The following is a 10808-nucleotide window of genomic DNA, read 5'->3' as shown; positions in this document are numbered from 1 at the left end:
CGCTGCCGTCGCCAGGCTGTTCGACCACCACTCCTACCACGTCACAGAACGGCCAGACGTCACTGGTGCACGCTTCACCTGCGGTGGCAACGTGTTCAGTGGGGTCGAGTGATGTTCACTGATGAGTCCAGGTTTAGTCTCCAGTTCAACGACGGTCGGGTTCGTGTCTACAGACGTCCTGGGGAGCGCTTCGCTGACATTAACGTTAGACAACGTCACCGGTTCGGTGGTGGCAGCGTCATGGTGTGGGGCGGTATCTCTATCCACCACAGGACCCCCCTCTTTGTGGTGGATGGCAATCCGAATGGAATCCGCTATCTGAATGAGATTATCCGGCCGTTGATTCTCCCAGGCCTTCAGCAGATTGGCGGCGGGGCAGTTCTGCAGGATGACAATGCCAGACCCCACCGCGCCAGGGTGGTAACGGACTTTCTCAGACAACAAGGTATCGCCAGGATGGATTGGCCAGCATATTCGCCTGACTTGGCCCCAATAGAGCATGCCTGGGACGAATTAGGCAGGAGTGTTCGGGATAACCATGCCCCTCCGGCCAACCTTCATGATCTGGGTCAACTTCTTATGGCAGAGTGGCAGGCCATTTCCCAAGAGTTCTTCAGACGTCTGATCAACAGCATGAGGCAACGATGTGTCGAGTGTATTCGCCCCAGGGGTGGATTCACACACTATTAAACGAATGTTCTAATGTGTAAAATCCATGTTTGACAACCTTCAACTTTGACAGCATGTCATGTGACTTTCTTGTATACAGTGACGTTTATTTGTGGTTTTTTTGTAAATATGGAACAATAAATAAAAATGTTGGTGTAGTTTACATCATCAATCTAATACACTCTGAAACTTATTTGGTTATAAATTTTTGACCCTTAAATTCTTTTGAGTAGTATATATAGATACTTCTATTTATATTATTTTAAATATGTTTAGGAAAATTACCTTGGAAATACTGCCAGATGTTGCCACTTTTATGTCTGCGGAGATCCTATTGGATTTTATTTTTATTCCGTGGTCTCTCTTAATTTCTTTGTGTTCAGCGTACCATATACGAAGGAAGGAAGGAAATGTTTTATTTAACGACGTACTTAACACATTTTGTTTACGGTTATATGGCGTCAGACATATCATCAAGGATCACACAGATATTCAGAGAGGAAACCCGCTGTCGCACCTTCATGGGCTACTCTTTTCGATTAGCAGCAAGGGATCTTTTATATGCACCTTCCCACAGACAGGATAGTACCTACCACGGCCTTTGTTAAACAGTTGTGGAGCACTGGTTGGAACGAGAAATACGAGATAGGAATCAGGCACGGCAATTGCCCCACCCCCACCCCCCACCCCCTATCTGTCAATTCTGGAGCAAATCTTCGAGTTATGATGGGAATATTCGAGCAAAATGAGCTGGCCTGGAACCTTTCACCATAATTTTCAATCGCTCTACTCACAATATTAGTTGCAATCCTTGTAGTGGTAACATGATTGAACGTTGTTATTCAGATTGCGGCATTTTTGTTTAATTAGGGCAAACAAAATTCAGCTCCCCACCCCCGCACTCCCCCCTCCCCCGTCTCCCTACAAAACTAAGAGCCCATACGCCTATAGCTTTGTAATGTGTCACTCTCACTGTCTCTATCTCTCCGTCTCTATCTCTCCGTCTCTATCTCACTGTCTATGTCTCTCCGTCTCTATCTCTCCGACTCTATCTCTCCGTCTCTATCTCTCTGTTTCTGCCCCCCTCTCTCTCTCTCTCTCTCTCTCTCTCTCTCTCTCTCTCTCTCTCTCTCTCTCTCTCTCTATCTCTCCCTCTCTCTCTTTCACTCTCTCTCCCTCTCTCTCTCTCCCTCTCTCTCTCTCCCTCTCTCTTTCACTCTCTCGATCTCTGCATGTCTCTCTCTCTCTCTCTCTCTCTCTCTCTCTCTCTCTATCTCTCCCTCTCTCTTTCACTCTCTCTCCCTCTCTCCTCTCTCTCTCTCTCTCTCTCTCTCTCTCCCTCTCTCTTTCACTCTCTCGATCTCTGCATGTCTCTCTCTCTCTCTCTCTCTCTCTCTCTCTCTCTCTCTCTCTCTCTCTCTCTCTCTCTCTCTCTCTCTCTCTCTCTCTCTCTCTCTCTCCCTCTCTCTCTAACTCTAACTGTAACTCTCTCACTCCCCTCCTTTAGTATTTGTATCTCATAAACTTATTAAATGAACTTTTGTCACTGACAGTGGGCTAGGTGATAATTGAGGCGAGGCAAGCGGTGTTGGGTTTCAGCGCAACCAGGTCATTCTACTTCTAATATAGGCCTAGGTCAGCGTCTTTGATCTGCAAGCTCTGCTTCTTATCGTGTGTCATAGTATCATATCATCATCACGTCATCCCCGTATGCACATCTGCATTATGCATGGAAACAGGGATGATTCAACGGGGGAATTATAGACGAGCGGCCTTACGCAAATATATCATGCGTGATGCATGTGTGTGCGTGTGTTTGTATAAGAACGCCCTCACAACCCCACCTCTATATCCCTCTATAAGTGATTTTGTGCGAGGATGGATGGATGGATGCATTATGCATGGGTGATGAATCAATGGATTGAAGGATGGATGCATGCACAGGTGTATGCATATATGGATGGATGCATGCATGAGTGGATGTATACATGGATGGATGGATGTATACATGGATGGATGGATTGATGTATACATGGATGAATGTATACATGGATTGATGTATACACGGATGGATGGATGGATGTATACATGGATGGATGGATGGATGGATACATGGATGGATGGATGGATGGATGGATGAATGTATAGATATATACATGGATGCATGGATGGATGGATGGATGTATACATGGATGGATGAATGGAAGGATGGATGGATGTATACAGGGATGGATGGATGGATGGATGGATGGATGGATGGACGAGTGGATGAATACATGGTTGGATGGATGTATGCATGGATGGATGAATGGATGTATACATAGATCGATGGATGGATGGATGGATGTATACATAGATGGATGGATGTATAAATAGATTGATGGATGGACGTATGGAGGAATGATTGGATGTATATGTACATATATGGATGAATGGATGGATGGATGAATGGATGTATACATAGATGGATGGATGGATGTATACATATATGGATGGATATATAAATATATTGATGGATGGACGTATGGATGGATGAGTGGATGTATACGTACATAGATGGAAGAATGGATGGAGGGATGAATGGATGTATACATAGATTGATGGATGAATGGATGTATTCATAGATTGAAGGAAGAATGGATGGATGAATGAGTGGATGTAAACATAGATTGATGGATGAATGGATGTATACATAGATGGATGGATGTATAAATAGATTGATGGATGGACGTATGGATGGATGAGTGGATGTATACGTACATAGATGGATAAATGGATGAATGGATGTATACATAGATTGATGGATTAATGGATGGATACATAGATTGATGGATGAATGGATGGATGAGTGGATGTATACATAGATTGATGGATGAATGGATGTATACATAGATTGATGGATGAATGGATGGATGGATGAGTGGCTGAATACATAGATTGATGGTTGAATGGATGTATACATAGATTGATGGATGAATGGATGTATACATAGATTGATGGATGAACGGATGGATACATAGATTGATGGATGAATGAATGGATGGATACATAGATTGATGGATAAATGGATGTATACATAGATTGATGGATGAATGGATGTATGCATACATTGATGGATGAATGGATGTATACATAGATTGATGGATGAATGGATGGATGGATGAGTGGATGAATACATAGATTGATGGTTGAATGGATGTATACATAGATTGATGGATGAATGGATGTATACATAGATTGATGGATGAATGGATGGATACATATATTGATGAATGAATGAATGGATGGATACATAGATTGATGGATGAATGGATGTATACATAGATTGATGGATGAATGGATGTATACATAGATTGATGGATGAATGAATAGATGGATGAATGGATGGATACATAGATTGATGGATGAATGGATGTATACAGAGATTGATGGATGAACGGATGGATACATAGATGGATGGATGGATGAATACATAGACTGATGGATGAATGGATGGATGGATGAATGGATGTATACATAGATTGATGGATGGATGAATGGATGTATACATAGATTGATGGATGAATAGATGGATACATAGATTGATGGATGAATGGATGTATACATAGATGGATGGATGTATAAATAGATGGATGGACGGACGTGTGGATGGATGAGTGGATGTATACGTACATATATGCATGAATGGATGGACGGATGAATGGATGTATACATAGATTGATGGATTAATGGATGTATGCATAGATTGATGGATGAATGGATGATGAGTGGATCTGTACATGGATTGATGGATGAATGGATGTATACATAGATGGATGTATGATGTGTAAATAGATTGATGGATGGACGTATGGATGGATGAGTGGATGTATACGTACATAGATGAATGATGGATGGATGAGTGGATCAATACATAGATTGATGGATGAATGGATGGATGGATGAATGGATGTATACATATATTGATGGATGAGTGGATGTATACATAGATTGATGGATGAATGCATGGATGCATATATTGTTGGATGAATGGATGTATACATAGATTGATGGATGAATGGATGGATGGATGAATGGATGTATACATAGATTGATGGATGAATGGATGTATGCATATATTGATGGATGAATGGATGTATACATAGATTGATGGATGAATGGATGGATGGATGATGATGGATGTATACATAGATTGATGGATGAATGGATGAATACATACATATGATTGAATGGATGTATATAGATGGATGGATGAATGGATGTATACATAGATTGATGGATGAATGGATGTATGCATATATTGATGGATGAATGGATGTATACATAGATTGATGGATGAATGGATGGATGGATGAGTGGATGTATACATAGATTGATGGATGAATGGATGAATACATAGATTGATGGATGAATGGATGTATACATAGATTGATGGATGAATGGATGTATACATAGATTGATGGATGAATGCATGGATGCATATATTGTTGGATGAATGGATGTATACATAGATTGATGGATGAATGGATGGATGGATGAATGGATGTATACATAGATTGATGGATGAATGGATGTATGCATATATTGATGGATGAATGGATGTATACATAGATTGATGGATGAATGGATGGATAGATGAGTGGATGTATACATAGATTGATGATTGAATGGATGAATACATAGATTGATGGATGATGAATGGATGTATACATAGATTGATTGATGGATGGATGTATACATAGATTGATGGATGGATGGATGTATACATAGATTGATGGATGAATGGATGTATACATAGATTGATGGATGAATGGTTGTATACAGAGATTGATGGATGAATGAATGGAGGTATACACAGATTGATGCATGAATGGATGGATGGATGAATGGATGTATACATAGATTGATGGATGAATGAATACATATATTGATGGACAAATGGATGGATGGATGGATGGATGTATACATAGATTGATGGATGGATGGATGAATGGATGTATACATAGATGGATGAATGGATGAATACATATATTGATGGACACATGGATGGATGGATGGATCTGTGGATGGATGAATGGAAGGATGAATGGATGTATACGTAGATTGATGGATGAATGGATGTATACATAGATTGATGGATGGATGGATGAATGGATGTATACATAGATTGATGGATGAATGGATGGATACATAGACTGATGGATGAATGGATGGATGGATGAATGGATGTATACATAGATTGATGGATGAATGGATGGATGGATGGATGATTGGATGAATACATACATTGATGGATGAATGGATGGATGGATGAGTGGATGTATAAATAGATGGATGGATGAATGGATGTATACAGAGATGAATGAATGTATGGATGGATGAGTGGATGTATACATAGATGGATGGATAAATGGATGTATATATAGATGGATGGATGAATGGATGGATGGATGTATACATAGATGGATGTATGGATGGATGTATACATGGATGGATGGATGTATACATAGATGGATGAATGTATGGGTGGATGTATACATAGATGGATCGATGGATGGATGAGTGAATGTATACATTGATGACCGACCTCGGTGGCTTCGTGGTTAGGCCATCAGTCTAAACGCTGGTAAGTACTGGGTTCGGATCCCAGTCGAGGCATGGGATTTTTAATCCAGATACCGACTCCTAACCCTGAGTGAGTGTATGGATGTATGGATGGCTGAATGTATACACAGATGGATGTATGGATGGATGGATGTGTACATAGATGGATGTATGGATGGATGTATATATAGATGGATGGATGGATGGATGGATGGATGTATACATATATGGATGTAAGGATGGATGAGTGAATGTATACATAGATGGATGTATGAATGGATGTATACATATATGGATGTATGGATGGATGGATGTATATATATATATATGGATGGATGGATGGATGTATACATAGATGGATGGATGGATGTATACATAGATGGATGGATGGATGTATACATAGATGGATGGATGGATGGATGTATACATAGATTGATGGATGGATGGATGGATGGATGTATACATAGATGGATGGATGGATGTATACATATATGGATGGATGGGTGGATGTATACATAGATGGATGGATGGATGTATACATAGATGGATGGATGGATGTATACATAGATGGATGGATGGATGTATACATAGATGGATGGATGGATGGATGTATACATAGATGGATGGATGGATGTATACAGAGATGGATGGATGGATGGATGTATACATAGATGGATGGATGGATGTATACATAGATGGATGGATGGATGGATGTATACATAGATGGATGGATGGATGTATACATAGATGGATGGATGGATGGATGTATACATAGATGGGTGGATGGATGTATACATAGATGGATGGATGGATGGATGGATGGATGTATACATAGATGGATGTATGGATGGATGGATGTATACATAGATGGATGCATGGATACATGTATACATATATGGATGTATACATGTATGGATGGATGGATGTATACATAGATGGATGCATGGATTGATGTATACATAGATAGATTGATTGATTGAATGTTTGTTTAACGACACCCCAGCACAAAAATACATATCGGCTATTGGGTGTCACAAATGGTAAGTATATGATATACATAGATAGATGCATTGATGGATGTATACATAGATGGATATATGGATTGATGTATACATAGATGGATGGATGGATGCATGAATGTATACATTGATGGATGTATGAATGGATGTATGTATACATATATGGATGCATAGATGGATGTATACATAGATGGATGTATGTATGGATGGATGTATACATAGATGGATGCATGGATGGATGTATACATAGATGGATTAATGGATGTATATATGGATGGTTGGATGGATGCATATATGGATGGATGGATGGATAGAGGTATGCATGAATATATGTATTCATGGATGGGTGCATGCATAGATGGATGGATGGATGGATATATTAATGGATGGATAGAGAGGAAAAATGGATGGATGGATGGATGGATGGATGGATGGATGGATATATCCATGGATGGATAGATAGGAATAATGCATCGATGCTTGGATGGATGGATGAAATCATGCATGAATCTCTCTCTCTCTCTCTCTCTCTCTCTCTCTCTCTCTCTCTCTCTCTCTCTCTCTCTCTCTCTCTCTCTCTCTCTCTCTCTCTCTCTCCCCTCGCTTCCACTCTGTTTATGGTCTGCGTATCTCTGTGTTTGTATATCTGTGAGTGTATGCACGTTTTTGCGTATAGACTCTATAACCCTCAGTATTCCATGTACGCATTTACCCACTTCCTGCTGAGATGCTGCCGATCTGACGTGTTATTGTGTGCCAGTGCTTGACTCGGTAACAGCCCATCTTGTTTACTCGTTTCCAGCTGACCGACTTTGATTTAACCCACATACAAGTTCACTGATATTGATAGACAAAGAAGTCACACTCCCGTCAATCACCAATACACTAACTGCGCCGAGAAAATAGCTTGTGTGTATACTGGGGAAGGGAGGGATGTTTTATTTAACACGGTTTATGATTATGATTATATATATATAAACATCGATGCTGTTATAAATTGGGGGTCACATGCCCCCTTGCCCTTCCCCGCTTCCTACGCTAGTGTCATGTAAGAAGGTGTAAAAAGGTGGGTGGAGGGGTGCGCGCTACCTACACACACACACACACACACACACACACACACATGTATCTGTATAAATACATGTATAAATATATATAACAAAAACATCGATGCTGTTATAAATTGGGGGGCTCATGCACCCCTTGACTGACCCCTCCCCCCCCCCCTACGCTACTGTCATGTATTCCGGCAAAAATTAAGCCCCCTCCCTCCTTACGAAATGGGAGCCCGTACGCGTATGGTTATATGACTTTGGTCACATGGATATGTTCCACACAGATAATACGAGAGGAAACCCGCCACCGCCACGCAATGGTCTACTCTTTCCGATTAACAGCATGTGATATGTTATATGCGGCATTCCACAGACAGACCTGTAGTGTCTCCACGAGTACTCAGGCACTCTCAATTAAATATTATCTAAACAAAATTTATAATTGTTTTTAACGTCATATGGAGGGGGAAAAGTCGAGTGTGTGGGATGCAATACAATGGCATGATTTGCCATCCATGTTCAGCGCTGGAATTAAGAAAGTTTGTTTTATTTAACGACGCCACTAGAGCACATTGATTTTTTATCTTATCATCGGCTTTTGGACGTCAAACATATGGTCATTCTGACACTGTTTTTAGAGGAAACCCGCTGTCGCCACATAGGCTACTCTTTTTACGACAGGCAGCAAGGGATCTTTTATTTGCGCTTCCCACAGGCAGGATAGCACAAACCATGGCCTTTGTTGAACCAGTTATGGATCACTGGTCGGTGCAAGTGGTTTACACCTACCCATTGAGCCTTGCGGAGCGCTCACTCAGGGTTTGGAGTCGGTATCTCGATTAAAAATCCCATGCCTCGACTGGGATCCGAACCCAGTACCTACCAGCTTGTAGACCGATGGCCTGCCACGACGCCACCGAGGCCGGTCTGGAATTAAGATACATATTGCTATTTTACTGTATTCCTTAGTCTTATTATTATCAAGTGTACGTGTCGGGTACTCTGGCCCTAGGGTACTCGAGTCCAATATTTTGGACTCGTGGAGGCCATACAGGATGGCACATACCACGACCTTTGATATACCAGTCACGGTGCACTGGCTGAAACGAGAAATAGCCCAGTGGGCCCAATGATGGGGATCGATCAAAGACCGACAACGCATCAGGCAGTATTCTGATGGGAAAAAAGAAATGATACACATTAATACTTGTAGTAAAACTGAATAATGTCTGCTGCACCATCCACAATATCAGGAATTTGACCGTGCTTGTTTCAGTCGGTTCCATAATAACTGCCATTCAATTCCACGTTAGGGCATATTTCAAAATACTCGTTTTGGAAGAAAGGAAATGTTTTATTTAACGACGCACTCAACACATTTTATTTTACGTTATATGGCGTCAGACATATGGTTAAGGACCACATAGATCTATATTGAGATAGGAAACCTGATGTCGCCACTTCATAGGTTACTCTTTTCGATTAGCACACACAGGATAACACATACCACGGCCTTTGATATACCAGTTGTGGTGTACTGGCTGAAACGAGAAACAGCCCAATGGGCCCACCGACGGGTATCGATCCCAGACCGACCGCGTATCAAGCGAGCGCTGTAACACTGAGTTACGTCCAGTACCTTAGTTTTGGTGTCGGATGGAATTTTAATTCTTTGTCCTCGTAATCCAGATTAGGAAGTAATATAATATAGTTTTGTAAGAGGCAGGATGATGTAACCATGCACAACAAATTCCTTAATTAACCCATTTTGACTTAGTGAAATATAGATAGTTTTGATGTCTGGCACTGATAGAAATCAAAGTTGAAGTACAGATAGTTTTGATGTCTGACATTGATAGAAATCAAAGTTGAAGTACAGATAGTTTTGATGTCTGACATTGATAGAAATCAAAGTTGCCAACTTACCATAATCAATGAAACATTCTATCAAAAGTATGTGAGGGAACTTTGAACTTTTTTTGTTCAGTATCCAAGAAACATGTTTGAAATGAAGATTAAAGTGACAGACCCTAGTTTGTAAAAACGCACGTTCGTCTGAGAAGTAATGGTTATTGAGATAAGCTGTAGTTATTTCAGACGGTATTTCCCTGTTTAAACATCACAGACTTTAGCTTCTGTCTAATAAATCCTTATTTAAATGTGTGTTGCAGGTTTGTAGATTAATTAAACTTAGTGTCCATTTTCACGGGTATAAACTAGGGTCTGAGCCGTTAACAAACTTACTTCTCTGATTAACCGTTTGTCTTCTACAGGCACTTTAGTTTTGGTGTCGGATGGAAATACAATTTCATACTTTTCATCAGTATAATTTTAATGAACACCTATATATATTTTTTTTAAAGTGTTTTCTTCATCATAATACTTCATTAAAAAATGTCAGCCATGTACGGCGTTTTGTGTGTGTGTGAAATGAACAGCGAAGTACAGGTACGCTAGATTT

The sequence above is a fragment of the Gigantopelta aegis genome, chromosome 12 (genome assembly GCF_016097555.1).
Source record: "Gigantopelta aegis isolate Gae_Host chromosome 12, Gae_host_genome, whole genome shotgun sequence".
Classification (NCBI taxonomy): Eukaryota; Metazoa; Mollusca; class Gastropoda; order Neomphalida; family Peltospiridae; genus Gigantopelta; species Gigantopelta aegis.
Note: the sequence above shows the minus strand (reverse complement) of the source record.